Source organism: Ranitomeya imitator, chromosome 4, assembly GCF_032444005.1.
Source record: "Ranitomeya imitator isolate aRanImi1 chromosome 4, aRanImi1.pri, whole genome shotgun sequence".
NCBI lineage: Eukaryota > Metazoa > Chordata > Amphibia > Anura > Dendrobatidae > Ranitomeya > Ranitomeya imitator.
The window spans coordinates 264,536,151-264,563,993 of record NC_091285.1 but is presented as its reverse complement, the minus strand read 5'-3'; the positions used below and the strand labels follow the sequence as shown (position 1 = coordinate 264,563,993).

Here is a 27,843-nt window from a genome sequence, read left to right as displayed (position 1 = left end):
GTTTGTCTGCTTATTAATCAGATTTTTATTTTTGAAGGATAATACCAGACTTGTGTGTGTTTTAGGACGAGTTTCATGTGTCAAGTTGTGTGTGTTGAGTTGCATGTGGCGACATGCATGTAACGACTTTTGTGAGATGAGTTTTGTGTGGCGACATGCGTGTAGCAACTTTTTGTGTGTCGAGTTGCATGTGACAGGTTAGTGTAGCAAGTTGTGTGCAGCAAGTATTGCGCATGGCGAGTTTTGTGCGTGGCGAGTTTTATGTGTGGTGCATTTTGAGAATGTGCAAGTTTTGTGTGAGGCAACTTTTGCATGTGTTGCTACTTTTGTGCATGTGGCAATTTTTCCGTGTGTGCAAGTTTTACATGTGGCGAGTTTTCCCTGAGGTGAGTTTTGCACATGTGGCGAGTTTTGCATGAGCCTAGTTTTGCATGTGGCGAGTTTTGCGCGTGGCAAGTTTTGAGCGGAGACTTTTGTGTTTCGACTTTCATGTGGCAAGGTTGGTGTATGTGTGGTGAAATGTGTGCTGAGGGTGGTATATGTGTTCAAGCACATGGTAGTGTGTGGCGCATTTTGTGTGTGTGTTCATATCCCCGTGTGTGGTGAGTATCCCATGTCGGGACCCCACCTTAGCAACTGTATGGTATATACTCTTTGGCGTCATCTCTCTCACTCTTTAAGTCCCCCTTGCTCACATCTGGCAGCTGTCAATTTGCCTCCAACACTTTTCCTTTCACTTTTTCCCCATTATGCAAAAATTAAGAGACCACTGCAAAATTTTCAGTTTATCTGATTTTTCTCTTTATAGGTATATTTTTGAGTAAAATGTAAATTGTTTATACATTTTGTATTTATTTTCTGAAAATGAGAAATGGTCAAAATAACCAAAAAAATCATTTCTTGCAGACCTCAAATAATGCAAAAAAAATAACAAGTTCATAATCATTTAGAAACAACAATACTAATGTTTTAACTCAGGAATAGTTCAAAAATCAATATTTTGTGGAATAACCATGATTTTTAATCACAACTTTCATGCATCTTGGCATGTTTTCCAGCAGTCTATCACACTGATTTTGCCACTCCTGGTATGAAAATTTAAGCAGTTTTTCTTTGGATGCTGGCTTGTGACTATCCATCTTCCTCTTGATTACATTCCAGAGATTTTCAATGGGGTTCAGGTCTGGAGAATGAGCTGGCCATGACAGGGATTTGATGTGGTGGTCCTTCATCCACACCTTAATTGAGCTAGCTGTGTGGCGTGTCGCATTGTCCTGCTAGAAAAAACAGTCCTCAGAGTTGGGGAACATTGTGTTAGGAGTCAACTTCCCACCGCTGCACAGGGGGAATCTCGACCCAGGTCCGCTGCGGTCTCCCATTCTCCTCCTGCTGCAGTGGAGCCTGCTCAGCAGAGACATCGGTCCCAGCGTCTGGCTCAAGCTGATACTGTGCTCTTGGTTACTGCTGCCATTCCAGGCTCTGCCTTTGTAGCCAGTGCTGATCAGCAGCGAGCAGGCATTTCAGGGACTAAGTCCTGCTTTTCCCATACTGAGCATGGCCACGGGATGAACTCCTATTGGAGGTCATTGGTCACAAACTCAAGTCCTGTAGCAGCTCCTATTGGACCATTAGGAAGCTCCTAGAGAGCTACAGCTATAAAAGGTTTGCATGACTGCATAGCCATGCGCTAGTATAAATTTGATAACGTGTGTGTGTAGATGAATGTCTGTCGATGGATGAAAGCTCCTTAATCATTCCCATTCCTAGTGATGATGACTAGGGTTGAGCGACTTTTCCTTTTTTCAGGTCGAGTCGGTTTTCGCGAAACCCGACGTTCTCAAAAGTCGGGTCGAGTGAAATCGGCTGATCTTATTGAAAAGTCGGGGATCGGCCGAAACACAAAACCCAATGCAAAGTCAATTAAAATTTTTTTATATATATATATATATTTACTGCAGCGCGATGTAGCAGAAAAGCCGGTAATTCAATTGACGGCTTTTCATTTCTCCTGCCTAAACCCGACATGATATGAGACATGGTTTACATACAGTAAACCATGTCATATCCCCCTTTTTTTTGCATATTACACACTACTAATGTTAGTAGTATGTATGTGCAAAATTTCAGCGCTCTAGCTATTAAATTTAAGGGTTAAATCGCGGAAAAAATTGGCGTGGGCTCCCGCGCAATTTTCTCCGCCAGAGTAGTAAAGCCAGTGACTGCGGGCAGATATTAATAGCCTGGAGAGGGTCCATGGTTATTGGCCCCCCCTGGCTAAAAACATCTGCCCCCAGCCACCCCAGAAAAGGCACATCTGGAAGATGCGCCTATTCTGGCACTTGGCCACTCTCTTCCCATTCCCATGTAGCGGTGGGATATGGGGTAATGAAGGGTTAATGTCACCTTGCTATTGTAAGGTGACATTAAGCCAGATTAATAATGGAGAGGCGTCAATTCTGACACCTATCCATTATTAATCCAATTGTATGAAAGGGTTAAAAACACACACACATAATTAAAAAGTATTTTAATGAAATAAACACACAGTTGTTTTAATATTTTATTGCTCTCTCAATCCACCTAAAGACCCTCGTTCTGTAACAAATTAAAAATAATAAACCAACAATATACATACCTTCCGTTGATCTGTAACGTCCCACGATGTAAATCCATCTGAAGGGGTTAAAATATTTTACAGGCAGGAGCTCTGCTATAATGCAGCTGTGCTCGTGCCTGTAATACCCCGGGGAATGAAGGTAATGTAGGTCAATGACCTATAGTTACCTTCAGTCGCGGTGATGCACCCTCTGCTGGATGTCCTCATATGAACTCGAGCCTGGGAGCTTTCCAGGAAACAACAGGGCGCAGTGTATTTACAGTGACTCTGTGAAGCAACAGAGATCGCTTCCATTCACACTGGGTGAGGTCAAACCCACGTGTGAGCAAGTGTCCATCCGCCATTACTCAGCTGCAGGTGTCATCTCTGCACGGTGGACTCCTGACTGCGATCGCACCTTATATTCTCTAATATTATTATTTGGTGCGTTCCGCCAGTCCTAACACATTGTATGTGGCTTGATTCATATCTCATTCGCAAAGAACAACCTGCCCAATTCCAGCCTTGCTGAAGCATTAAAGCATTACTGTCTGGAAGGCCATTGGAATGCTGGTCTGGTCAGGGAAGCATGCACGCTTTAAGGTATTTTTCTGGTGCCGTTCCTCTTTTTCTCTCTCTTTCACTCTCTCTCTCTCTCTCTATATATATATATGTACCAGTAAATTTTTGGATCTTTCCTTACCGGAGGTTTCTCTGCTATTCTAATACCTATAATTGCATTACACTTCAGGAAATGTCATTTTTTTTCAAATGTGTTTCAATTGAAATGTGCTCAGCTTAGTAACAAAGAGAAATCTTAATCCTACTTCCTTTTAACTTTAATAAAGCCAGAGAGAGAACTTTTAGCACGAAATTTATTCATAACCTATATTAACCTACGAGTTCCTAATATTTTAGTACTAAAACCTGTGTGCTGAAATTTCACTCAGTTCCTTAAATCATATAACTTTTGTGAAATTTAATTTACCGTATATACTCGAGTATAAGCCGACCCGAGTATAAGCCGACCCCCCTAATTTTGCCACAAAAAACTGGGAAAACTTATTGACTCGAGTATAAGCCTAGGGTGGAAATGTAGCATTTACCGGTGAATTTCAAAAATAAAAATAGATCGTTATTTCCCCATAGCTGTGCCATATAGTGCTCTGCACCGTTCATATTGCCCCATAGATGCTGCACAGATGCCCCATATAGTGCTGTGTGCCGTTCATACTGCCCCATAGATGCTGCACAGATGCCCCATATAGTGCTGTGTGCCGTTCATACTGCCCCCATATAGTGCTGTGTGCCGTTCATACTGCCCCCATAGATGCTGCACAGATGCCTCATATAGTGCTGTGTGCCGTTCATACTGCCCCCATATAGTGCTGTGTGCCGTTCATACTGCCCCCATATAGTGCTGTGTGCCGTTCATACTGCCCCCATATAGTGCTGTGTGCCGTTCTTACTGCCCCCATATAGTGCTGTGTGCCGTTCATACTGCCCCCATATAGTGCTGTGTGCCGTTCATACTGCCCCCATATAGTGCTGTGTGCCGTTCATACTGCCCCCATATAGTGCTGTGTGCCGTTCATACTGCCCCCATATAGTGCTGTGTGCCGTTCATACTGCCCCCATAGATGCTGCACATAAATCTGTGCTGCCGCTGCTGCTGCTTCAATAAAAAAAAAAAAACACATACTCACCTCCCTTGATTGCAGCTCCCAGCGTCCGGTCCCGGCGCCTCCATCTTCCCGGCGTCTCTGCTCTGACTGATCAGGCAGAGGGCGCCGCGCACACTATATGCGTCATCGCGCCCTCTGACTGAACAGTCAGAGCGCAGACGCCGGGAAGATGGAGGCGCCGGGAAGATGGACCGACGCCCGGCGGCTGGAACGCGGACAGGTGAATATAACATACTTACCTAGTCCCAGCGATCCTCGCGCTGTCCCTGCCTTCCTCCCCGTCTTCTGTGCTGCAGCATCTTCCTGTCAGCGGTCACCGGCACCGCTGATTAGAGAAATGAATAGGCGGCTCCGCCCCTATGGGAGGTGGAGCCGCTTATTCATATCTCTAATGAGCGGTCCCACGTGACCGCTGAAGAGGGGAAGACGCTGCAGCACAGAAGACGGGGAGGAAGGCAGGGACAGCGCGAGGATCGCTGGGACTAGGTAAGTATACCTCAGCGCCCTCTCCCCCTCACCCGCCGACCCCACCACTACCGTGACTCGAGTATAAGCCGAGGGGGGCACTTTCAGCCCAAAAATTTGGGCTGAAAATCTCGGCTTATACTCGAGTATATACGGTAAGTGTCAAACAATACTTTCTCCCAACTTAAGCTGAATAAGGTGTTACAACAATGTTAGAATGTTAAGGGTATGTGCACACGTCAGGATTTCTTGCAGAAATTTTCCTGACAAAAAACGGACATTTCTGCCAGAAATCCGCATGCGATTTTACCGCGATTTTGACGCGTTTTTCACGCATTTTTGATGCCTTTTTTGTGCGTTTTTTCCCAAATGCATAGAATTGCAGGAAAAACGCAGAAAATCCGCAAAGATAATGAACATGCTCATTTTTTTACCGTGATGCGTTTTTTTCGCGGAAAAAAACGCATCCATGTGCACAAAACATGCAGAATGCATTCTAAATGATAGAATGCATAATGTATGCGTTTTTAATGAGTTTTTATAGCGTTTTTAGCGCGAAAAAACGCGAAAAAATGCAAAAAAACCTGTACGTGTGCACATAGCCTAACATTTGTGTTTCACACAGCATTTTCTCTTATGTTATTTGGCCTCAGTGGTGCTCACATCCAACCCCCCCCCCCATGCAAAATGGAATTTGGGCTTATAATGCTTAATAAGAAAAGGATTTTGTTGGCACACAAGTATAAGCCTGTTTCCTTGACAAACACAATCAGGGACGATATCTAGAGGTGCGACAGAGAATGTGGTGGAGTACTCTGAGTATTGCAAGCCATAGTCGTGTATAACATGATGACGTACACCAGGTATTACTTGAGGAGAAACTTTGGTCTACAGAAAGGGATGGTAAGGGAGAACATGTAGGAAGACATTTTTAGGCTGGCTAACATATCCCAAATGATCAGGTCATTGTGCTTCCTGCTGCTAGAGAGCCATAGCTCCTAGTATTTGTAAACTGTGACATCCATGGCTTGTTTCCCTTCCCCAAAGTCTAGAGAGTGCCACAGAGTTATCAGGCAGCAACCTGAAAAAGAATTCCCATACTTGAGACACCCGCACATAAGACTTGCTGCAACCACGACCAGGACTTTCAAGGACTGTTGAGTCTCCTTCACCAACAACATGTGCTGTATTACCTTCTCAAGAACTGATCACAGAAAAAGCAGATTTTGCCACAAGAGCTCAGAACCACATGTCCATTCCTCCATTTGTCACCCACCTCCTCTTTTGGCATAACCTCCTTGGCACCCATATCTGGTTCACAGGTCTTGTCTTAATTGAATTCTCTGTATATGAGCAACTTACAATACTCAATAGGCATCACTGTTACTTAGCACCTCATCTTGCCACCACAATCAAATCCTATTTTAATTCCATAGGTGTTATCATAATTTCCTGACTGGTCAACCTAGATAAAATTCCTCTTGTCCATGTATATGCATTTCCATTTCCATTGCTTTACCTACACTCACTTTTTATTGTGCACATCACAGCCCTCTGTAGCTGTGCATAGGCAGAGTAGCGAAGTTCTTTTGCCAAGCTCTTTTGTTTTAATTGTGTATTTTCATATATTACTTCATATATTACTTATGTGTCTCCCACTTGAGAAAGGATCCAAAAATCTCTAAAATGTGTTGTATCCAGAGACTGTAATAAAAAAAACTTACCGTATTTTCCAGCATATAAGACGACTGGGCGTATAAGATGACCCCCCAACTTTTAAAATATACAATATTCTTAAAAGTCGGGGGTCGTCTTATACGCCGTATGTCGTCTTATAGGGCCGGTGACTAATGTGCCTTTGCGGGGGGAGTGGTCCCGATGACGAAAAGGTGGCTAGGGTTGAGCGACTTTTGTTTTTATAGGATCGGGTCGGATTTCACGAAACCCGACTTTTTCAAAAGTCGGGTCGAGTGAAATCGGCCGATCCTATAGAAAAGTCGGGGTCGGGGTCAGCTGAAACACGAAACCCAATGCAGTGCATTGGGTTTCTAATGGTTCCCAGGGTCTGAAGGAGAGGAAACTCTCCTTCAGGCCCTGCGATCCATATTAATGTGTAAAATAAAGAATAAAAATAAAAAATATTGCTATACTCACGCTCGGACGCGCCCTGGTTGTAACCGGCAGCCTTCCTTCCTAAGAATGAGTGCCTAAAGGACCTTTCGATGACGTCGCGGCTTGTGATTGGTCGCGTGAGCGGTCACATGGGAGTCACGCGACCAATCACAAGCCGCGACGTCATCGAAAGGTCCTTCAAGCGCTGATTCTATGAAGGAAGGCTGCGTGTTAGAACCAGGGCGCGTCCGAGGGTGAGTATATACCTGTTAGGAATATACTCAACCTCGGATGCGCCCAGGTTCTAACCCGCAGCCTTCCTTCCTAAGAATCAGCGCTTGAAGGACCTTAGATGACATCGCGGCTTGTGATTGGTCGCGTGACGCCCATGTGACCGCTCACGCGACCAATCACAAGCTGCGACGTCATCGAAAGGTCCTTCAGGCGCTCATTCTTAGGAAGGAAGGCTCCCGTTTACAACCAGGATACGTCCGAGGGTGAGTATAGCAATATTTTTTATTTTTATTCTTTATTTTACACTTAAATCTGAATTCCGATACCGATTCCCGATATCTTAAACATATCGGGAATCGGTATCGGAATTCCGATTCCAGTTCAGAAGATCGCCGACCTCATGGCCGACCCCACACAGGGGTCGGGTCGGGTTTCATGAAACCCGACTTTGCCAAAAGTCGGCGACTTCTGAATCTGGCCGACCCGTTTCGCTCTACCCTAGAGGGGGCGTCTCACAGGAAAGTGTGAGTGGAGTATCCCCCATTACATCATTGTAGCTGCAGCGTGGGGTCTCTGTGCTGGGGAGCGGCGGCGGCTGCTCTTGGGATGAGATCTGAATCTGAGCATGCGCCGCCCCCCAGCGGCCATTTTCCTGGAGGCCACCGCATGGCAGCAATGGAGCTGCTGGGGCATCCGGTCTTTGAGGAAATGCCGGAGGAGCCCCAACTGACTCTGCACTAAGATACGCCACCGCCGCTCCACAGCACAGAGCCCCGATGCTGCACAAAGAGGAGCTGCTGCCCCACAGCACAGCACCCACGCGGCACAAAGAGGAGCAGCCGCCGCCGCTCCCCAGCACAGAGACCCCACGCTGCAGCTTCAATGACGTAATGGGGGATACTCCACTCACTCTTTCCTGTGAGACGCCCCCTCTTCGTCATCGGGACCACTCCCCCCTCCCACCATTAACACATTGGTGTCTGCACCCGGCGTACAAGATGACACCCGGCGTATAAGATGACCCCCGACTTTTAAGAAGATTTTCAGGGGTTAAAAAGTCATCTTATACGCCGGAAAATACGGTATCTTAACTATATCTATGGTACATCTCCTCTGATGTTATTTTGATAATAATGATGTGATATGAGGATTTGATAATCATCAGCTAGTCTTGAGAAATGTTGACATTGTGAAAATTGAGAAATATGAAAAAATAGTCAAGAATAACATATAAAATAATTCCCACTATAAACCTACTTAAGAAATTCTTATTTTAAATATATTGGTGCACTGACTTCTTCAAGGCAGTATGGTGGAAATACTATTCAACTCTTATTGCAATCAATAGGACCATTGCAACAATCTTTCTGCATGTGGGAGTCTTGGAGACAGAGTTGATGCTATCTAAATTTTTGAAGTTTATATACAGTGTTCAGCGAGAACTACAGGAGGCTGGTACAGTAAAGACAACAGAAGTCTATCACAACCAAGATATGAAAAAAATGGAGTACTAAGTCCACAAAATACTTTAAAAGGTATAACTTTAATTAACCTAGGCCTGTGTGGCCTATTTATAATAAAAAAAAAAAAAAAAAGGTTCCTCGCATCATGTTCTCATACACTTTATGCAGTATTAGCCCTCTGTGTCTGTACTGCTACATACTTAGGCAGTGAACTGGTTCATGCAGCTTTACATGAACACCTGAGCCTTACACTATAGCTGGTCCGAATAACTAAAGCAATTGTTATCATCCACCTCTCGTGTCTCCCCTTTTCCTCATAGATTGTAAGCTTGCGAGCAGGGCCCTCACTCCTCCTGGTATCTGTTTTGAACTGTATTTCTGTTATGCTGTAATGTCTATTGTCTGTACAAGTCCCCTCTATAATTTGTAAAGCGCTGCGGAATATGTTGGCGCTATATAAATAAAAATTATTATTATTATTATTATTATAACCCCTTCATGACCATGGGATTTTTCATTTTTCCGTGTTCGTTTTTCACTCCCCTCCTTCCCAGAGCCATAACTTTTTTATTTTTCCGTCAATTTGGCCATGTGAGGGCTTATTTTTTGCGGGACGAGTTGTACTTTTGAACAACATCATTGGTTTTAGCATGTCGTGTACTAGAAAACGGGAAAAAAATTCCAAGTGCGGTGAAATTGCAAAAAAAGTGCAATCCCACATTGGTTTTTTGTTTGGCTTTTTTGCTAGGTTCACTAAATGCTAAAACTGACTTGACATTATGATTCTCCAGGTCAGTACGAGTTCATAGACACCTAACATGACTAGGTTATTTTTTATCTAAGTGGTGAAAAAAAATTCCAAACTTTGCTAAAAAAAAAAAAAATTGCGCCATTTTCCGATACTCGTAGCGTCTCCATTTTTCGTGATCTGGGGTCGGTTGAGGGCTTATTTTTTGCGTGCCGAGATGACGTTTTTAATGATAGCATTTTGGTGCAGATATGTTCTTTTGATCGCCCGTTATTGCATTTTAATGCAATGTCGCGGCGACCTAAAAAACGTAATTCTGGCGTTTCGAATTTTTTTCTCGCTACGCCGTTTAGCGATCAGGTTAATGCTTTTTTTTAGTTGATAGATCGGGCGATTCTGAGCGCGGCGATACCAAATATGTGTAGATTTGATTTTTTTTTTATTGATTTATTTTGATTGGGGCGAAAGGGGGGTGATTTAAACTTTTATATTTTTTTTATTTTTTTCACATTTTTTTTTACTTTTTTTTTTTACTTTTGCCATGCTTCAATAGCCTCCATGGGAGGCTAGAAGCAGGCACAAAGCGATCGGCTCTGCTACATAGCAGCGATCTGCTGATCGCTGCTATGTAGCAGAAATGGAGGTGTGCTGTGAGCGCCGACCACAGGGTGGCGCTCACAGCCACCGCTCATCAGTAACCATAGAGGTCTCAAGGACCTCTATGGTTACAGTGGAGACGCATCGCCGACCCCCGATCATGTGACGGGGGTCGGCGATAACGTCATTTCCGGCCGCCCGGCCGGATGCGGTAGTTAAATGCCGCTGTCTGCGATTGACAGCGGCATTTAACTAGTTAATAGGTGCGGGCAGATCGCGATTCTGCCCACACCTATTGCGGGCACATGTCAGCTGTTCAAAACAGCTGACATGTCCTGGCTTTGATGCGGGCTCACCGCGGAGCCCTGCATCAAAGCAGGGGATCTGACCTCGGACGTACTATCCCGTCCGAGGTCAGAAAGGGGTTAATTACATCATAAATACAAAAATGTCATCAAACCATAATCATAATGTACACACAATAAGTACAAGAGGCAAAAAACAGCAAAGGATCAGGTATGTGATGGTTCATGTGCCCCAGCTGAGGCTCATAGGGGCATTAAATAAAGTGCCGGTGCTTTACAGTTTCAGGAAGTAGGAGTATAAGGATTTAGGCATCAACGTATATGGACACCAAGTCCTATCAATACAAGTAAATACCATGCCTCCAAACACTAACTCCTCACCCCAAAGTGCTTACCCATACTGCCACTCAGACTGTAGCACAGACGACAGCCGCCACCGCCACGCGTTTCGCGTTAGCTTTTTTGAAGTCGACACCTCATTTCCACAACCTGCAGTTGCACAGATAAAACAGTCAGCAACCAAGACTAATTCGTTGTCCTAGTGCAGCGTTCAGTTGTCCCTTGTCAGCATATATGTCTGTTCACAAATTGTTAGATAAATAGAGACTACATATTTGTTAGCAATTTACATTGTTTGGTGCTGGGCAAAGACCATTGCTGACTTTTCCAGGCTCCTAAACTAGACTTGTGTCTCTTTATTAAACTGTTGCTTCCCTTACATTTTCTAAATTTGGGTCCTTACAAAAAATTGTGGTGGGGTATTCTAAGCATGTCTAAGAGACTGGGTTAATATGCTCCACAGACCCATTCAGGCTGCAGCCTTACACATATTGCAACATGGTCATTGCCATGCTATGGCCTTTTCCTGAGCTCTGTAGCACTGCTTGCCACCTGAGTAATACACGCCAAAGACCTCGACACTGTCTGGGAAATATCCTGTAATTTCTCCACTGTTGCTCAAAACCATGCAAATGATACATTCTGTCTGACAGGGTAGTTTCCAGAAGAAGTGCATAGGTTTGTGCAGATTGGTCAATGACACTAATGTCTCTTTTGCTTGAGGATGCTGCTTACAAGTAAAATGAGGCTTGTACATGTTCCTGACATGGGCTTCAGGCCTGACAGACTGACCACAATACAGGCCCTCACTTGCATACACTGTATTCAGAATTTAATTCTAATGCTTTTGGTGTCTGGTAGAATCCAAATTACTGACATTGATCACACGGCTCACCCAACTTCTGTATTATATTCACTTTACAGCAGCTTCGCTTGGTATGACAGTGGTTCCATTGGGATCCAGTAGCAAAAATGAACTGTGGACATTAAAAAACACAGGTTTCACAGCACCTGGTGACCCTCTGAAAATTAAAAGAGAGGCCACATAATGACATGGTGGTAGACATGTTGATGGTGGCGGGCAAAGCCCAAAATTCAATCTTGCCTTGCGCAGGCATGTACTACGGAGGACACAACATGAACTTCAACCCAATATTGCGGCCAGCATGCAGCCAGCAGGTAAGGAAAGGGTGAATCAAACACCCAAAAACCCCGCCCATATGGCCGCAAACCTGTCCCGCCAAATTCAGGTGATAGGTTCCCTTTAATGTATAGGCCTTTTCCTCTTTTCGGTAAACTGTAGAATGATGTGCTTTACCAAAAAGTTCTATCTTGATCACATCTGTCCACAAGATTCTTTTCCAGTAGGATTTTTGCTCACTCACAAGCTTTTTGTTAAATTGCTGTCTAGCTTTTTTTTATATCTTTATCTCTATGTTTAGCAGTGGAGGCCTCCTAGATCTCCTGCCATAGCGTTTCCTTTTATTCAAATGTCGACAGATAGTTTGTGCTAACAATGATGCACCCTGAGCCTGAAGGACAGCTTGAATTTCTTGGGAACTTTATTGGGGCTACTTATCCACCATCTGGACTATCCTGCATTGCTACCATTCTTCAATTTTTCTCTGTCTTCCGTGTCCAGGGAGATTAGCTAGTGTCATTGGTTGTAAACTACTTAATTATGTTGCGTACCGTGGTCAAGGGAACATCAATATCTCTCCAAATGGACATTTAACCTTGAAATTGTTGATATTTTTCAACAATTTTGGTTCTCAAGTCCTCAGACAGTTTTCTTCTCTTCTTTCTGTTCTCCATGCTTAGTGTGTCACACAGACACACAATGCAAAGTCAACTTCTGCCCTTTTTATCTGGTTTCAAGTGTAATTTTCATAGTGCCCACACCTGTTACTTGCCACAGGTGAGTTTGAATTAGGATCTCATGCTTGAAACAAAGTTGATTACCACATTTTTGGAAAGGTGACAACAGTTTTGTCTGGCCTATTTTTGAGGTTTAGTGTGAAATTATTTCCAATTTGTCTTTTATTTCTCTGTTTTATTTTGTGTAGTGTTCCAAAACACACCAAGGAAATAAACATGTTTATAACAAAACATTTATAATTGTAATAATTTTCCAGGAGAAATACTTTGTTGTCTGTAACAATTTCAAGGATGCCAATACTTTTGACCTTGACTGTGTGTCTAGGTGAATTATTTGCCCAAGATTGCTTTGTCTTCAAGTTAGACCATTTTAGTAAATTATTCCTGTAGTTGTCTCTTTGATTAGACTTAGCACTTCAAGAACATCACAAAGGAGAAAGGCAGTGAGTATATCCAGTCACAAGATTTCCCCGAGTGGCCACACTATTCAACAGGGAGAGTGTTCATGCCACAAAAGCACATACAACTCAAAGATATGAAATCATGTTTAGAGATACAAACAGGAGTAAATTGATAAACATGGCATACAAAAGAATACAGAATAAATATTGATGTACAGTGATTCCAAATGACATAGAAATAATGAGATTAGCTTAGTGTCAATAATATGGCAAGCATATATTATGCAATATATTACTTAAACAAAAAAAATAAAATTTCCTTTGCCAAGACAGCATACTTAATACAAATGCTCTCTCTACACATCTAACAAAAAGAACAAACACTTACATAAGTCATGGTAGATGAAAAGAGATGGAGTAGATAGACGAGTGATGACAGGTTTGCTGCAGGGTTGCTCAGACAGCTGTTCAGCTGGCCTATTACTAGAAATGTAGATGGAGAAGTCATAAAAAAAGAAATACAGAAAAATAGGAAGAGATTGAGATGTGAGATTTTCAAATTCTTTCTAGTAGGATTGATAGATTCGGGACTCAGTTGAAAAAAAAACCTAATTCTTACTGTATCACACAATTGAAAGCAGAAAATATAACTGATATAGTAATATTTAAATACTTTTGTTCTGGTCGTCCGCTATGTGCATAGACACCATTGTTAAAATACCAGGTTTTTGTAAATCATGTAAAAAAAAATCAGACCAAGAAGAATCATTTCAGAAATGTTTCCAAGTTTAATGTCACAGATAGTCTGAATAATTCAGATGAATAACAAAGTGACTTTTTACATCTGCTGTCGCTGTTTATAGATATATTTCCACACACACTTATATATTCAGTGCGCAAAAAAAGTATTTAACACGTCACAAATTTTCTAAGTAAATATGTTTCTAAAGGTGCTATTTACATGAAATCCTCATCAGATGTTGGTAACCACCCATCCAATCCACACAGGCAAATAAATCAAACTACCGTATATACTCGAGTATAAGCCGACCCGAGTATAAGCCGACCCCCCTAATTTTGCCACAAAAAACTGGGAAAACTTATTGACTCGAGTATAAGCCTAGGGTAGAAAATGCAGCATTTACCGGTGAATTTCAAAAATAAAAATAGATGCTCCATACCGTTCATTATTGCCCCATAGATGCTCCATATACAACTGTGCTATATAGAATGCTCTGCACCGTTCATTATGGCCCCATAGATGCTCCTTATAATGCTGTGCCATATATGCTCTGCACCTTTGATTATGGCCCCATAGATGCCCCTTATAATGCTGTGCCCCATATATGCTCTGCACCTTTATGGCCCCATAGGTGCTCCTTATAATGCTGTGCCCCATATATGCTCTGCACCTTTAAGGCCCCATAGGTGCTCCTTATAATGCTGTGCCCCATATATGCTCTGCACCTTTAAGGCCCCATAGATGCTCCTTAGAATGCTGTGCCCCTTATATGCTCTGCACCTTTATGGCCCCATAGATGCTCCTTATAATGCTGTGCCCCATATATGCTCTGCACCTTTATGGCCCCATAGATGCTCCTTAGAATGCTGTGCCCCATATATGCTCTGCACCTTTATGGCCCCATAGGTGCTCCTTATAATGCTGTGCCCCATATATGCTCTGCACCTTTAAGGCCCCATAGGTGCTCCTTATAATGCTGTGCCCCATATATGCTCTGCACCTTTAAGGCCCCATAGATGCTCCTTAGAATGCTGTGCCCCATATATGCTCTGCACCTTTATGGCCCCATAGGTGCTCCTTAGAATGCTGTGCCCCTTATATGCTCTGCACCTTTATGGCCCCATAGGTGCTCCTTATAATGCTGTGCCCCTTATATGCTCTGCACCCTTATAGCCCCATAGGTGCTCCTTATAATGCTGTGCCCCTTATATGCTCTGCACCTTTATGGCCCCATAGGTGCTCCTTATAATGCTGTGCCCCATATATGCTCTGCACCTTTAAGGCCCCATAGGTGCTCCTTATAATGCTGTGCCCCATATATGCTCTGCACCTTTATGGCCCCATAGGTGCTCCTTATAATGCTGTGCCCCATATATGCTCTGCACCTTTATGGCCCCATAGGTGCTCCTTATAATGCTGTGCCATATATGCTCTGCACCTTTGATTATGGCCCCATAAATGCTCCTTATAATGCTGTGCCCCATATATGCTCTGCACCTTTAAGGCCCCATAGATGCTCCTTATAATGCTGTGCCCCATATATGCTCTGCACCTTTATGGCCCCATAGGTGCTCCTTATAATGCTGTGCCCCATATATGCTCTGCACCTTTATGGCCCCATAGGTGCTCCTTATAATGCTGTGCCCCTTATATGCTCTGCACCCTTATAGCCCCATAGGTGCTCCTTATAATGCTGTGCCCCTTATATGCTCTGCACCTTTATGGCCCCATAGGTGCTCCTTATAATGCTGTGCCCCATATATGCTCTGCACCTTTATGGCCCCATAGATGCTCCTTATAATGCTGTGCCCCATATATGCTCTGCACCTTTATGGCCCCATAGGTGCTCCTTATAATGCTGTGCCCCATATATGCTCTGCACCTTTATGGCCCCATAGGTGCTCCTTATAATGCTGTGCCCCATATATGCTCTGCACCTTTATGGCCCCATAGGTGCTCCTTATAATGCTGTGCCATATATGCTCTGCACCTTTGATTATGGCCCCATAAATGCTCCTTATAATGCTGTGCCCCATATATGCTCTGCACCTTTAAGGCCCCATAGATGCTCCTTATAATGCTGTGCCCCATATATGCTCTGCACCTTTATGGCCCCATAGGTGCTCCTTATAATGCTGTGCCCCATATATGCTCTGCACCTTTATGGCCCCATAGATGCTCCTTATAATGCTGTGCCCCATATATGCTCTGCACCCTTATAGCCCCATAGGTGCTCCTTATAATGCTGTGCCCCTTATATGCTCTGCACCTTTATGGCCCCATAGGTGCTCCTTATAATGCTGTGCCCCATATATGCTCTGCACCTTTAAGGCCCCATAGGTGCTCCTTATAATGCTGTGCCCCATATATGCTCTGCACCTTTATGGCCCCATAGGTGCTCCTTATAATGCTGTGCCCCATATATGCTCTGCACCTTTATGGCCCCATAGGTGCTCCTTATAATGCTGTGCCCCTTATATGCTCTGCACCCTTATAGCCCCATAGGTGCTCCTTATAATGCTGTGCCCCTTATATGCTCTGCACCTTTATGGCCCCATAGGTGCTCCTTATAATGCTGTGCCCCATATATGCTCTGCACCTTTATGGCCCCATAGGTGCTCCTTATAATGCTGTGCCCCATATATGCTCTGCACCTTTATGGCCCCATAGGTGCTCCTTATAATGCTGTGCCATATATGCTCTGCACCTTTGATTATGGCCCCATAAATGCTCCTTATAATGCTGTGCCCCATATATGCTCTGCACCTTTAAGGCCCCATAGATGCTCCTTATAATGCTGTGCCCCATATATGCTCTGCACCTTTATGGCCCCATAGGTGCTCCTTATAATGCTGTGCCCCATATATGCTCTGCACCTTTATGGCCCCATAGATGCTCCTTAGAATGCTGTGCCCCTTATATGCTCTGCACCTTTATGGCCCCATAGGTGCTCCTTATAATGCTGTGCCCCATATATGCTCTGCACCTTTATGGCCCCATAGATGCTCCTTATAATGCTGTGCCCCATATATGCTCTGCACCTTTATGGCCCCATAGGTGCTCCTTATAATGCTGTGCCCCATATATGCTCTGCACCTTTATGGCCCCATAGGTGCTCCTTATAATGCTGTGCCCCATATATGCTCTGCACCTTTATGGCCCCATAGGTGCTCCTTATAATGCTGTGCCCCTTATATGCTCTGCACCTTTATGGCCCCATAGGTGCTCCTTAGAATGCTGCTGGTGCTGCCATAAAAAAAAAAAAATCACATACTCACCTCTCTTCTCAGGACGCCGGCGCTTTCAATAATTACCTGCTCCTCGTGCGGCTCCGTCTCCAGCACTGACGCTCAGCAGAGGGCGCGCACTGACTACGTCACAGCGCCCTCTAACCTGAGCGTCATTGCTAGAGGACGCTGCAGACGGAGCCGGAGCGAGGAGCAGGTAATTATAGCGCTGCGCTCCCCTTACCTGCTGCGGCGCGGTCCCTGCAGTCCCTGGCTTCTCCGGCGCTGCAGCTTCTTCCTGTAATTGAGCGGTCACATGGCACCGATCATTTACAGCAATGAATATGCGGCTCCTCCCCTATGGGGGTGGAGCTGCCTATTCATTTCTGTAATGAGTGGTGCCATGTGACCGCTCAGTGCAGGAAGAATCTGCAGCGCCGGAGAAGCCAGGGACTGCAGGGACCGCGCTGGGAGCAGGTAAGTATGATTACACAGCCCCCGCTCCCCCTCCCCTGCTGACACCCGGGTATATGACTCGAGTATAAGCCGAGAGGGGGACTTTCAGCCCAAAAAAATGGGCTGAAAATCTCGGCTTATACTCGAGTATATACGGTATATATATTCCTAAATTAGGAGTAATAGTAAAAAATGACACAGGGATAAAGTACTGAACATGCTTGCTGAAATTGAATTAATACTTTGTAAAAAAAAAAAAAAGCCTTTGTTGGTGATGATAACAGCTTCAAGATGCCTATTGTATGGAGAAACGAGTTGCATGCATTGTTCAAGTGTGATTTACTCATTCTTTCACTCAAAGGCTCTTTAAATCCTGAAGGTCACATGACCTCCTTCTATGACCTCTGAGCTTTCATACATTTTCTTTTGGATTCAGGTCAGGTCATTGGCTGGGTCGTTCTAGCAGCTTCAGCTTCTTTCTTTGAAACCAATTGACAGTTTCCTTTCAAATAATTTTTATTAAGCATTTTGAAATTTAATATTGTGTTTTGTAGATAATCATATATTCAACTTTCAAGGAAATAAGGGTGGGGAGAGGGCGGGAGGTGAGGGAAGTGGGAATGGGAAAAGGGTAAGAGAAACATTGTGGACATGCTGTCCAGTCATAACAGAATTTGATTAATTATTAACAATTATTAACAGGTTAACATATATTACCTTCACAGGTATACATTAATTGTCACCTTTCCTTTTAATGTGGTAAGTTGGGATATACCTCAACCCATTTCTTCCATTTCCTATCATATTTCTTATAATAGTTGTTTGCTATTGCGAAGTTTTCTTCATATGCTTTATGTAGATTAATTTGGTCTATGATTTCAGTAAAGGCTGGTAAAATTGGATTTTTCCAATGGAATGCTATAATTTGTTTAACCACTAAACAAATGTGGATTATAATAGGTCTCGCATTTGTGTCAACGCTTTCCCATTGTAAAGACAACAAGGCCATTGCTGGGGTAACTATAATGTTATCTTTTAATATTTTGTTGATTAGTTTTGTGGCCTGTCTCTATCGGGGTTTCACCCTTGGACACTTCCAAAACATATGTAGCAAACTTCCGTATTCTCCACATTCTCTCCAGCACAGGGGAGACCCTCCCGAAGGTAGATGGGAGAGGCGAGCCGGAGTGAAGTACCACCTTGTGATGATTTTAAAATATGCTTCTTGTAGTGTCATGCAAATATTTGATGCATAGTCAATTGACAGTGTGGCACCCCTAGGGGTATTTGCCACAAAAATAGTTACTGACAGTAAGTACAAATACTAAAATAGCAAGACTGCACTACCACCTCCGGCCAGAAGGGGGAGCTCCAGAGACTCCCCTTGATCCATTCTGGTCTGAGAGAAGAAATGGCAGTTGGGCTAAGGAGCTGAAAGTGAGAGGTCATACAGTTGAATCTCTAACAGCCCTGTGACTGTTACCAGGCCTAAATCACCGGCCTGAGGAGAAGAGGGATAGAGAAAAAGGACATTGTGAGAACCGGGTAGCATTAATCACTACCCAGAACAGGCGCAAAGACGGATACCGGATCCGTGGCTGTATTCATTATATATAATACAGCAACCGGAAAAACGTGAGGTGATATCAGCTTCACTAGGGCCGGACGCAGCAACAGACACAGAGTTCAGCGGTACTCCCAGAGGGGGTAAACCGATAAAAGGACTCGGGTTGCCCGTCGAACCAGGACCCGGAGGGGACAGATTGGGCCGGCAGCCAGTTCACATACAGCAGCAGGGCCACACAGAAATTGCGCACAATAAGAGGCGAAGACCCCGGCAGGGTCAAAGTAACTCAGAGTTCCCATACAGACTCCGGTGACAGGACTGGTTGTAAATCCTTTTATGTTAAAGTAAACTGGTTAAACGTTTCAGTGCCTCAGTCTTTCATTTGGACAATAGCCATCTATCCAGGATCGGGATCGTCACCGCTGGGAGAACCTGCTGCTGATCAAGTAAGTGCCTGTCCCCTCATGATACCCCTTACACTGTGCATTGCCTGAGGCCACAGCACCAGGTCAAGCCACCCGTGACATCCCCCTCAAGAGACAGACTCCATTGGTCCGGTGCTGGGTATCCCGGTCTCCTGGGCGTCACAACAGTTTCCTTGGCTGTGTGTTTGGGATCATTTTCTTGCTGAAATGTCCACTCTTGTTTCATCTTTACCATCCTGGTAGCTGGCAGCAATATTTAATTAAAATGTCTTGGTACATTTGTCCATTCATCTTTCTTTTAATTATGTTAAGTTTCCCTATGCTGTATGCTGAAAACAGTTCTATATCATGATGTTCCCACCTCTTAAACTTCCCTGTTGGTATGGCACCTTTTGGCATACAAACATGGTGTGTATTATGGCATCTAGAGAGTTCCATTTTCGTCTCATCTGACCAGACTATATTCTCCTGGTATTTCACAGGCTTCTCTAAATGTTGCTGAGCAAATTTTAAACATGATTGAACATGCTTTTTGTTCAGCAATGAAGTCTTACATGGCATATATGAGCATGCATACAGACATTACAGGTTGAATGCTTTACTTATTGTTTTCCATGAGATAGTTATACCTGCGAATTTCAGGTCTTTCTGTAGCTCTACACAGGTGGTTGTGGCCTTTTGACAACTCTTCTGATAATTCTTTTCACTCCTCTGTCTGAAATCTGAAGGGGAGCACCTGGTTGTGCTGGTTTATGGTTTAATGTTGTTATTTCCTCTTCCATAGGAACCTTCAGTACTTTAGAAATTCTCCTTTAACCAATTTCATCAGTCTATTTTGCAACAATAAGTTTGCAAAAGGTATTGAGACAGCTCACTGGTTTTAACCATCATGACGTGATTCTTGTGTGGCATATTGGTAATGAGATATCTTCTTATTTGCCATGAGTTAAACCTGCGTATATCATTTTTCAATAAGTCACAGGAATGCTTTCTAATTACTGATAGATTATACCGGGTGTCATGACTTTCCATGACTTTTTGCACCTCTCTTTCTTCATGTGTTCAATACTTATTTCCCCTGTGTCATTTCCAATTATTTCATATAACCTAATTTATGGACATCTATAGTTTGATTTATTTGCTTGTGTGGAGTGGACAGGTTGTTGCAGACATCTGATGAGAATTTCATGTCAATAACACAGTTAGACATATGTTTACTTAGACAATTGGTGGTAACTAGGGTTGAGCGACCTTGACCTTTTTAGAGTCGAGCCGTGTTTCGCGAAACCCGACTATCTTAGAAGTCGAGTCGAGTGGAATCGGCCGATTATCGCGAAAAGTCGGGTATCGACCGAAACACGAAACCCAATGCAAGTCAATGGGGGAGCATAGTCGGCAGTGACTGGAGGCCAGGAAAACACCTACACTGCCCATTTTAATGGCAAAAACATCCATTCTTGTTACAGAAGCTTGTCAATCATAATTTACCTTATAATAATTGGAAGGCATTTGAAATTGGGGGTCATTTGGCTAAAGTTGTGGGGGGTAGGGCTGGTTCAAGTAATTAGTGGGCCCAGGAAATCTGGACCACGTCACGGCAGTGGAGCAGGGAGAGGTAAGTATTTCAACTTTGCAAGTGCTGTGATCCTGAGCAAGCAGGGGGGGCCCACTCGTTGGCATTGGCACTGGCACAGGGCCCCTCAAAGTACAGCGGTGTGTTTGCACGGCGGGGGCGCCTCCCACCGGCAGCAACACTTTTGCGTACTATGAGAGGCCCTGTGCCAGTGATGTCGTCAACTAGTATTCCTCCCCCCACCTGATGAAGGAACCTGCACTTTCATCTGCACCTTCCTCTTTGTCCCCGTGTAAGGTGGTATGGTATGCGGGAAGAGGAACCTGACTTTCAGCAGGGTCACAATCTTGCTGTTTAGCGTGCACGGGGAATGTTGCGTTATGGGTCAATGTACCAGCAGACTCATCTATCACTGGCTGGGCAATGGACAGGATGAGGAGGAAACACAGATATAGGCCCAAAGAATAAAGTGGGCTAAATGCAGTTCAAAATTGGTAACACAGGAGTAACCAGGGGGCATTGCAGTGGAGGACAACTAGAATGAGAGGCTGACACAGAGAGTAGGCCCAAATCAGTAAGTAGTCGAAATGCAGTTCAAAATTGGCAACCGTAGTAAACAGGCGGCACAGCTTTGTTCAGTGGAGGAGAACAGCAAGGAGTGGCAGACACCGATAGTAGGCCCCAACCCAACTAGTAGGCCAAATGCAGTCTAACATTAACAACTACTTAACGAGAGCCTGAAAATGGAATTTCAGGACAGGAAACCAGGAGAACAGCAAGGAGCGGCAGACACTGTTAGTAGGCCCCAAACCAACTTGTACGCCAAATGCAGTTGTTCCATTTAACCACTATTTAACAAGAGCCTGAAGATAGAAGCTCAGGAAAGGCAACCTGGAGAACACCTTGGAGTGGAAGACACCGTCTCTACACCCCATACCCAATTTGTAGGCCTAATGCAGTGTAGTTTCCAACAACTACTAAACGAGAGTAGGAAGATCGAAGCAATGTGGACGAAACCTGGGGAACACCTTGGAGTGTAACACACCGTCTCTCTACACCCCATACCAAATTTGTAGGCCTAATGCAGTGTAGTTTGCAACAACTACTAAACGAGAGTAGGAAGATCGAAGCAATGTGGACGAAACCTGGGGCACACCTTGGGGCGGCAGACACCGTTAGTAGGCCCTACCAAAGTTGTAGCCCCAATGCAGTTTTAAAATTCCTAGAGGCTGAAAACAAGACGATTGATGCTCAGCTTTTTTCAAAGGAACACAGCAGTATTGAGTGGCGCAGACAGACACAGGTAGTAGGCCTTAAACCAAAAATGTGGCTCACTGCAGCTTAAAAAAGGTTACAGGGGTACACGGGCAGCAGTGGTCTGGTCAGTGTAGGAGTAGTAGAAAGAACGGGCCGCAGACAGGCTTTGAAGGCCTAACATAAGAAAATATTGGGCTGTAGGCACTTTAACATTGGTTCCAGGGGTACACGGGCCGCAGTAGACTGGTCAGTGTAGTAGTAGTAGAAAGAACGGGCCGCAGACAGGCTTTGAAGGCCTAACATAAAAAAAATTGGGCTGTAGGCACTTTAACATTGGTTCAAGGGGTACACGGGCAGCAGTAGACTGGTCAGTGTAGTAGTAGTAGAAAGAACGGGCCGCAGACAGGCTTCGAAGGCCTAACATAAAAAAATATAGGGCTGTAGGCACTTTTAAATAGGTTCCAGGGGTACACGGGCAGCAGTAGACTGGTCAGTGTAGTAGTAGAAAGAACGGGCCGCAGACAGGCTTCGAAGGCCTAACATAAAAAAATATTGGGCTGTAGGCACTTTTAAATAGGTTCCAGGGGTACACGGGCAGCAGTAGACTGGTCAGTGTAGTAGTAGTAGAAAGAACGGGCCGCAGACAGGCTTCGAAGGCCTAACATAAAAAAAATTGGGCTGTAGGCACTTTAACATTGGTTCAAGGGGTACACGGGCAGCAGTAGACTGGTCAGTGTAGTAGTAGTAGAAAGAACGGGCCGCAGACAGGCTTCGAAGGCCTAACATAAAAATATATTGGGCTGTAGGCACTTTTAAATAGGTTCCAGGGGTACACGGGCAGCAGTAGACTGGTCAGTGTAGTAGTAGTAGAAAGAACGGGCCGCAGACAGGCTTCGAAGGCCTAACATAAAAAAATATTGGGCTGTAGGCACTTTTAAATAGGTTCCAGGGGTACACGGGCAGCAGTGGTCTGGTCAGTGTAGGAGTAGTAGAAAGAACGGGCCGCAGACAGGCTTCGAAGGCCTAACATAAAAAAATATTGGGCTGTAGGCACTTTTAAATAGGTTCCAGGGGTACACGGGCAGCAGTGGTCTGGTCAGTGTAGTAGTAGTAGAAAGAACAGTTCGCAGACAGGCTTCGAAGGCCTAACATAATAAAATATTGGGCTGTAGGCACTTTTAAATAGGTTCCAGGGGAACACAGGCAGCAGTGGTCTGGTCAGTGTAGGAGTAGTAGAAAGAACGGGCCGCAGACAGGCTTCGAAGGCCTAACATAAAAAAATATTGGGCTGTAGGCACTTTTAAATAGGTTCCAGGGGTACACGGGCAGCAGTAGACTGGTCAGTGTAGTAGTAGTAGAAAGAACGGGCCGCAGACAGGCTTCGAAGGCCTAACATAAAAAAATATTGGGCTGTAGGCACTTTTAAATAGGTTCCAGGGGTACACGGGCAGCAGTAGACTGGTCAGTGTAGTAGAAGTAGAAAGAACGGGCCGCAGACAGGCTTCGAAGGCCTAACATAAAAAAATATTGGGCTGTAGGCACTTTTAAATAGGTTCCAGGGGTACACGGGCAGCAGTAGACTGGTCAGTGTAGTAGTAGTAGTAGAAAGAACGGGCCGCAGACAGGCTTCGAAGGCCTAACATAAAAAAATATTGGGCTGTAGGCACTTTTAAATAGGTTCCAGGGGTACACGGGCAGCAGTGGTCTGGTCAGTGTAGGAGTAGTAGAAAGAACGGGCCGCAGACAGGCTTCGAAGGCCTAACATAATAAAATATTGGGCTGTAGGCACTTTTAAATAGGTTCCAGGGGTACACGGGCAGCAGCAGACTGGTCAGTGTAGTAGTAGTAGAAAGAATGGGCCGCAGACAGGCTTCGAAGGCCTAACATAATAAATTGGGCTGGCTGTAGGCAATTTAAAATTGGTTCCAGGGGTACACGGGCAGCAGTGGTCTGGTCAGTGTAGGAGTAGTAGAAAGAACGGGCCGAAGACAGGCTTCGAAGGCCTAACATAAAAAAATATTGGGCTGTAGGCACTTTTAAATAGGTTCCAGGGGTACACGGGCAGCAGTAGACTGGTCAGTGTAGTAGTAGTTGAAAGAACGGGCCGCAGACAGGCTTCGAAGGCCTAACATAAAAAAATATTGGGCTGTAGGCACTTTTAAATAGGTTCCAGGGGTACACGGGCAGCAGTGGTCTGGTCAGTGTAGGAGTAGTAGAAAGAACGGGCCGCAGACAGGCTTCGAAGGCCTAACATAATAAAATGTTGGGCTGTAGGCACTTTTAAATAGGTTCCAGGGGAACACAGGCAGCAGTGGTCTGGTCAGTGTAGGAGTAGTAGAAAGAACAGGCCGCAGACAGGCTTCGAAGGCCTAACATAATAAAATTGGACAGGCTGTAGGCACTTTATAATTGGTTCCAGGGGTACACGGGCAGCAGTAGACAGGTCAGTGGAGGCCTAGTGGAAGTAGGGACCGCAGACAGGCTTCGAAGGCCTAACATAATAAATTGGGCTGGCTGTAGGCAATTTACAATTGGTTCCAGGGGTACACGGGCAGCAGTAGATAGGTCAGTGGAGGCCTAGTGGAAGGAGGGACCGCAGACAGGCTTCGAAGGCCTAACATAATAAATTGGGCTGGCTGTAGGCAATTTAAAATTGGTTCCAGGGGTACACGGGCAGCAGTAGACAGGTCAGTGGAGGCCTAGTGGAAGGAGTGACCGCAGACAGGCTTCGAAGGCCTAACATAATAAATTGGGCTGGCTGTAGGCAATTTACAATTGGTTCCAGGGGTACACGGGCAGCAGTAGACAGGTCAGTGGAGGCCTAGTGGAAGGAGGGACCGCAGACAGGCTTCGAAGGCCTAACATAATAAATTGGGCTGGCTGTAGGCAATTTAAAATTGGTTCCAGGGGTACACGGGCAGCAGTAGACAGGTCAGTGGAGGCCTAGTGGAAGGAGGGACCGCAGACAGGCTTTGAAGGCCTAACATAATAAATTGGGCTGGCTGTAGGCAATTTAAAATTGGTTCCAGGGGTACACGGGCAGCAGTGGTCTGGTCAGTGGAGGCCTAGTGGAAGGAGGGACCGCAAACAGGCTTCGAAGGCCTAACATAATAAATTGGGCTGGCTGTAGGCAATTTAAAATTGGTTCCAGGGGTACACGGGCAGCAGTAGACAGGTCAGTGGAGGCCTAGTGGAAGGAGGGACCGCAGACAGGCTTCGAAGGCCTAACATAATAAAATTGGACTGGCTGTAGGCACTTTATAATTGGTTCCAGGGGTACACGGGCAGCAATGGTCTGGTCAGCGGAGGCCGATTGTAATGAGTGTCTGCCAGTTAGTAGTGCAAAACAATAAATAAATGTGAATGTCTCGCATTAAAACAAAACGAAAACACTAAAGGGTGCAATCATTAGGTACAGGGGTGGGATCCTCTGCGTAGTTTCAGACCTACTAATTTGGCGCAAAGTATTTACTTTGGTAAATAGAGGACACTGCCCCTGACTATGTTAAGTACCATCATACATGTCAACACAGTGGTATTGTCAGTGGCAGGAATGGAAGGTTGTCAGCGCATAGACTAAACATTGGTGGATGTGTGAGAGATAACTGTGGATGTGGTAGAGCAATGTTTGACCTGGGGGTGGGTGAACTCTCTTGTGGCCGGCGGTACAGGCCCAGGGCCCCTCATGTTACAACAGTGTGTCTGACGTTGGGTGCGCACCACCACCGCCAGAGACACTTTATTGTACTATGAGGGACCCAGTGGCAGTGCTGTCGACCAAAAGCGGGCACACCCACCTCTTCAGACAAACAGCACTCTCACGGGTGCTTGCGCCAAGTCGCGATACCACGGCCCCGTGTGGGGAGTTTGGCCATTTAGGGAGGTGTAAACATGTCGTATGATGGACAATCAGCTGCAGCAAATTAAGACATTAGAAAAGTAATTCACAGTAGTCCACAGGCAAGAGCTTTTCATAGGAAAGCTAGGTGTCGGCCGGGCAAGGTGGGGCAAAAGAATTCGAAATCCAGTTGTGGTTCATTTTAATGAATGTTAGATCATCAACATTTTGGGTAGCCAGACGAGTCCTTTTTTCAGTTAATATTGAACCTGCAGCACTGAATACCCTTTCTGATAGGACACTAGCTGCCGGGCAAGCAAGCTCCTGCAATGCATATTCTGCCAATTCTGGCCAGGTGTCTAATTTGGATGCCCAGTAATCAAATGGGAATGACGGTTGAGGGAGAACATCGATAAGGGATGAAAAATAGTTAGTAACCATACTGGACAAATGTTGTCTCCTGTCACTTTCAATTGATGCAGCAGTACCTGCCCTGTCTGCGGTCATAGCAAAATCACTCCACAACCTGGTCAGAAAACCCCTCTGTCCAACGCCACTTCTGATGTGTGCACCCCTAACACTCCTGGTCTGCTGCCCCCTGGAGCTCGTGTGAGAACGATCACGGGCGCTGTGTGCTGGGAATGCCTGAAGCAAACGGTCAACAAGAGTTGATTGTTTGGTTGCTAATATTAGTTCCAAGTTCTCATGTGGCATAATATTTTGCAATTTGCCTTTATAGCGAGGATCAAGGAAGCAGGCCAACCAGTAATCGTCATCGTTCATCATTTTCGTAATGCGTGTGTCCCTTTTGAGGATACGTAAGGCATAATCCGCCATGTGGGCCAAAGTTCCAGTTGTCAAATCTGCGGTTGTGATTGGTTGAGGGGCAGTTTCAGGCAAATCTACGTCACTTGTGTCCCTCAAAAACCAGAACCCGGTCTTGCCACGCAACCAATTTCCAGTGCCCCCGGGAAAGCTTCCTCTTTAAAAATATACTCATCCCCATCATCCTCCTCGTCCTCCACCTCCTCTTCGTGCGCTACCTCGTCCTGTACACTGCCCTGACCAGACAATGGCTGACTGTCATCAAGGCTTTCCTCTTCCTCTGCTGCAGACGCCTGATCCTTTATGTGCGTCAAACTTTGCATCAGCAGACACATTAGGGGGATGCTCATGCTTATTATGGCGTTGTCTGCACTAACCAGCCGTGTGCATTCCTCAAAACACTGAAAGACTTGACACATGTCTTGTATCTTCGACCACTGCACACCTGACAACTCCATGTCTGCCATCCTACTGCCTGCCCGTGTATGTGTATCCTCCCACAAAAACATAACAGCCCGCCTCTGTTCGCACAGTCTCTGAAGCATGTGCAGTGTTGAGTTCCACCTTGTTGCAACGTCTATGATTAGGCGATGCTGGGGAAGGTTCAAAGACCGCTGATAGGTCTGCATACGGCTGGAGTGTACAGGCGAACGGCGGATATGTGAGCAAAGTCCACGCACTTTGAGGAGCAGGTCGGAGAACTACTGGTCCATGCATTTGTAGTCAGGTGCACCTTTGTACTCACAGATTGCCTGAGTGCATGGACGATGCGCTGTTTAACATGCTGGTACAGGGCTGGGATGGCTTTTCTGGAAAAAAAGTGTCCACTGGGTAGCTCGTAGCGTGGTTCAGCGTACTCCATCAGGGCTTTGAAAGCTTCGCTTTCAACTAACCGGTAGGGCATCATCTCTAACGAGATTAGTCTAGCTATGTGGGCGTTAAAACCCTGTGTACGCGGATGCAAGGATAAGTACTTCCTTTTTCTAACCAGAGTCTGATGTAGGGTGAGCTGGACTGGAGAGCTGGAGATCGTGGAACTAGCGGGTGTGCCGGTGGACATGGCAGACTGAGAGACGGTTGGAGACGGTATTGTTTCCGCCAGTGCCCTAG

The 27,843-nt window shown here is 45.1% G+C and overlaps 1 protein-coding gene across 1 annotated transcript in view; it reads left to right on the top strand.

Moving 5' to 3' along the window:
• Nucleotides 1-27,843, top strand: part of TRHDE (thyrotropin releasing hormone degrading enzyme) — a 1,712,820-nt gene that overhangs the window by 1,623,894 nt on the left and 61,083 nt on the right. The gene's annotated exons all lie outside the window — the stretch shown is intronic.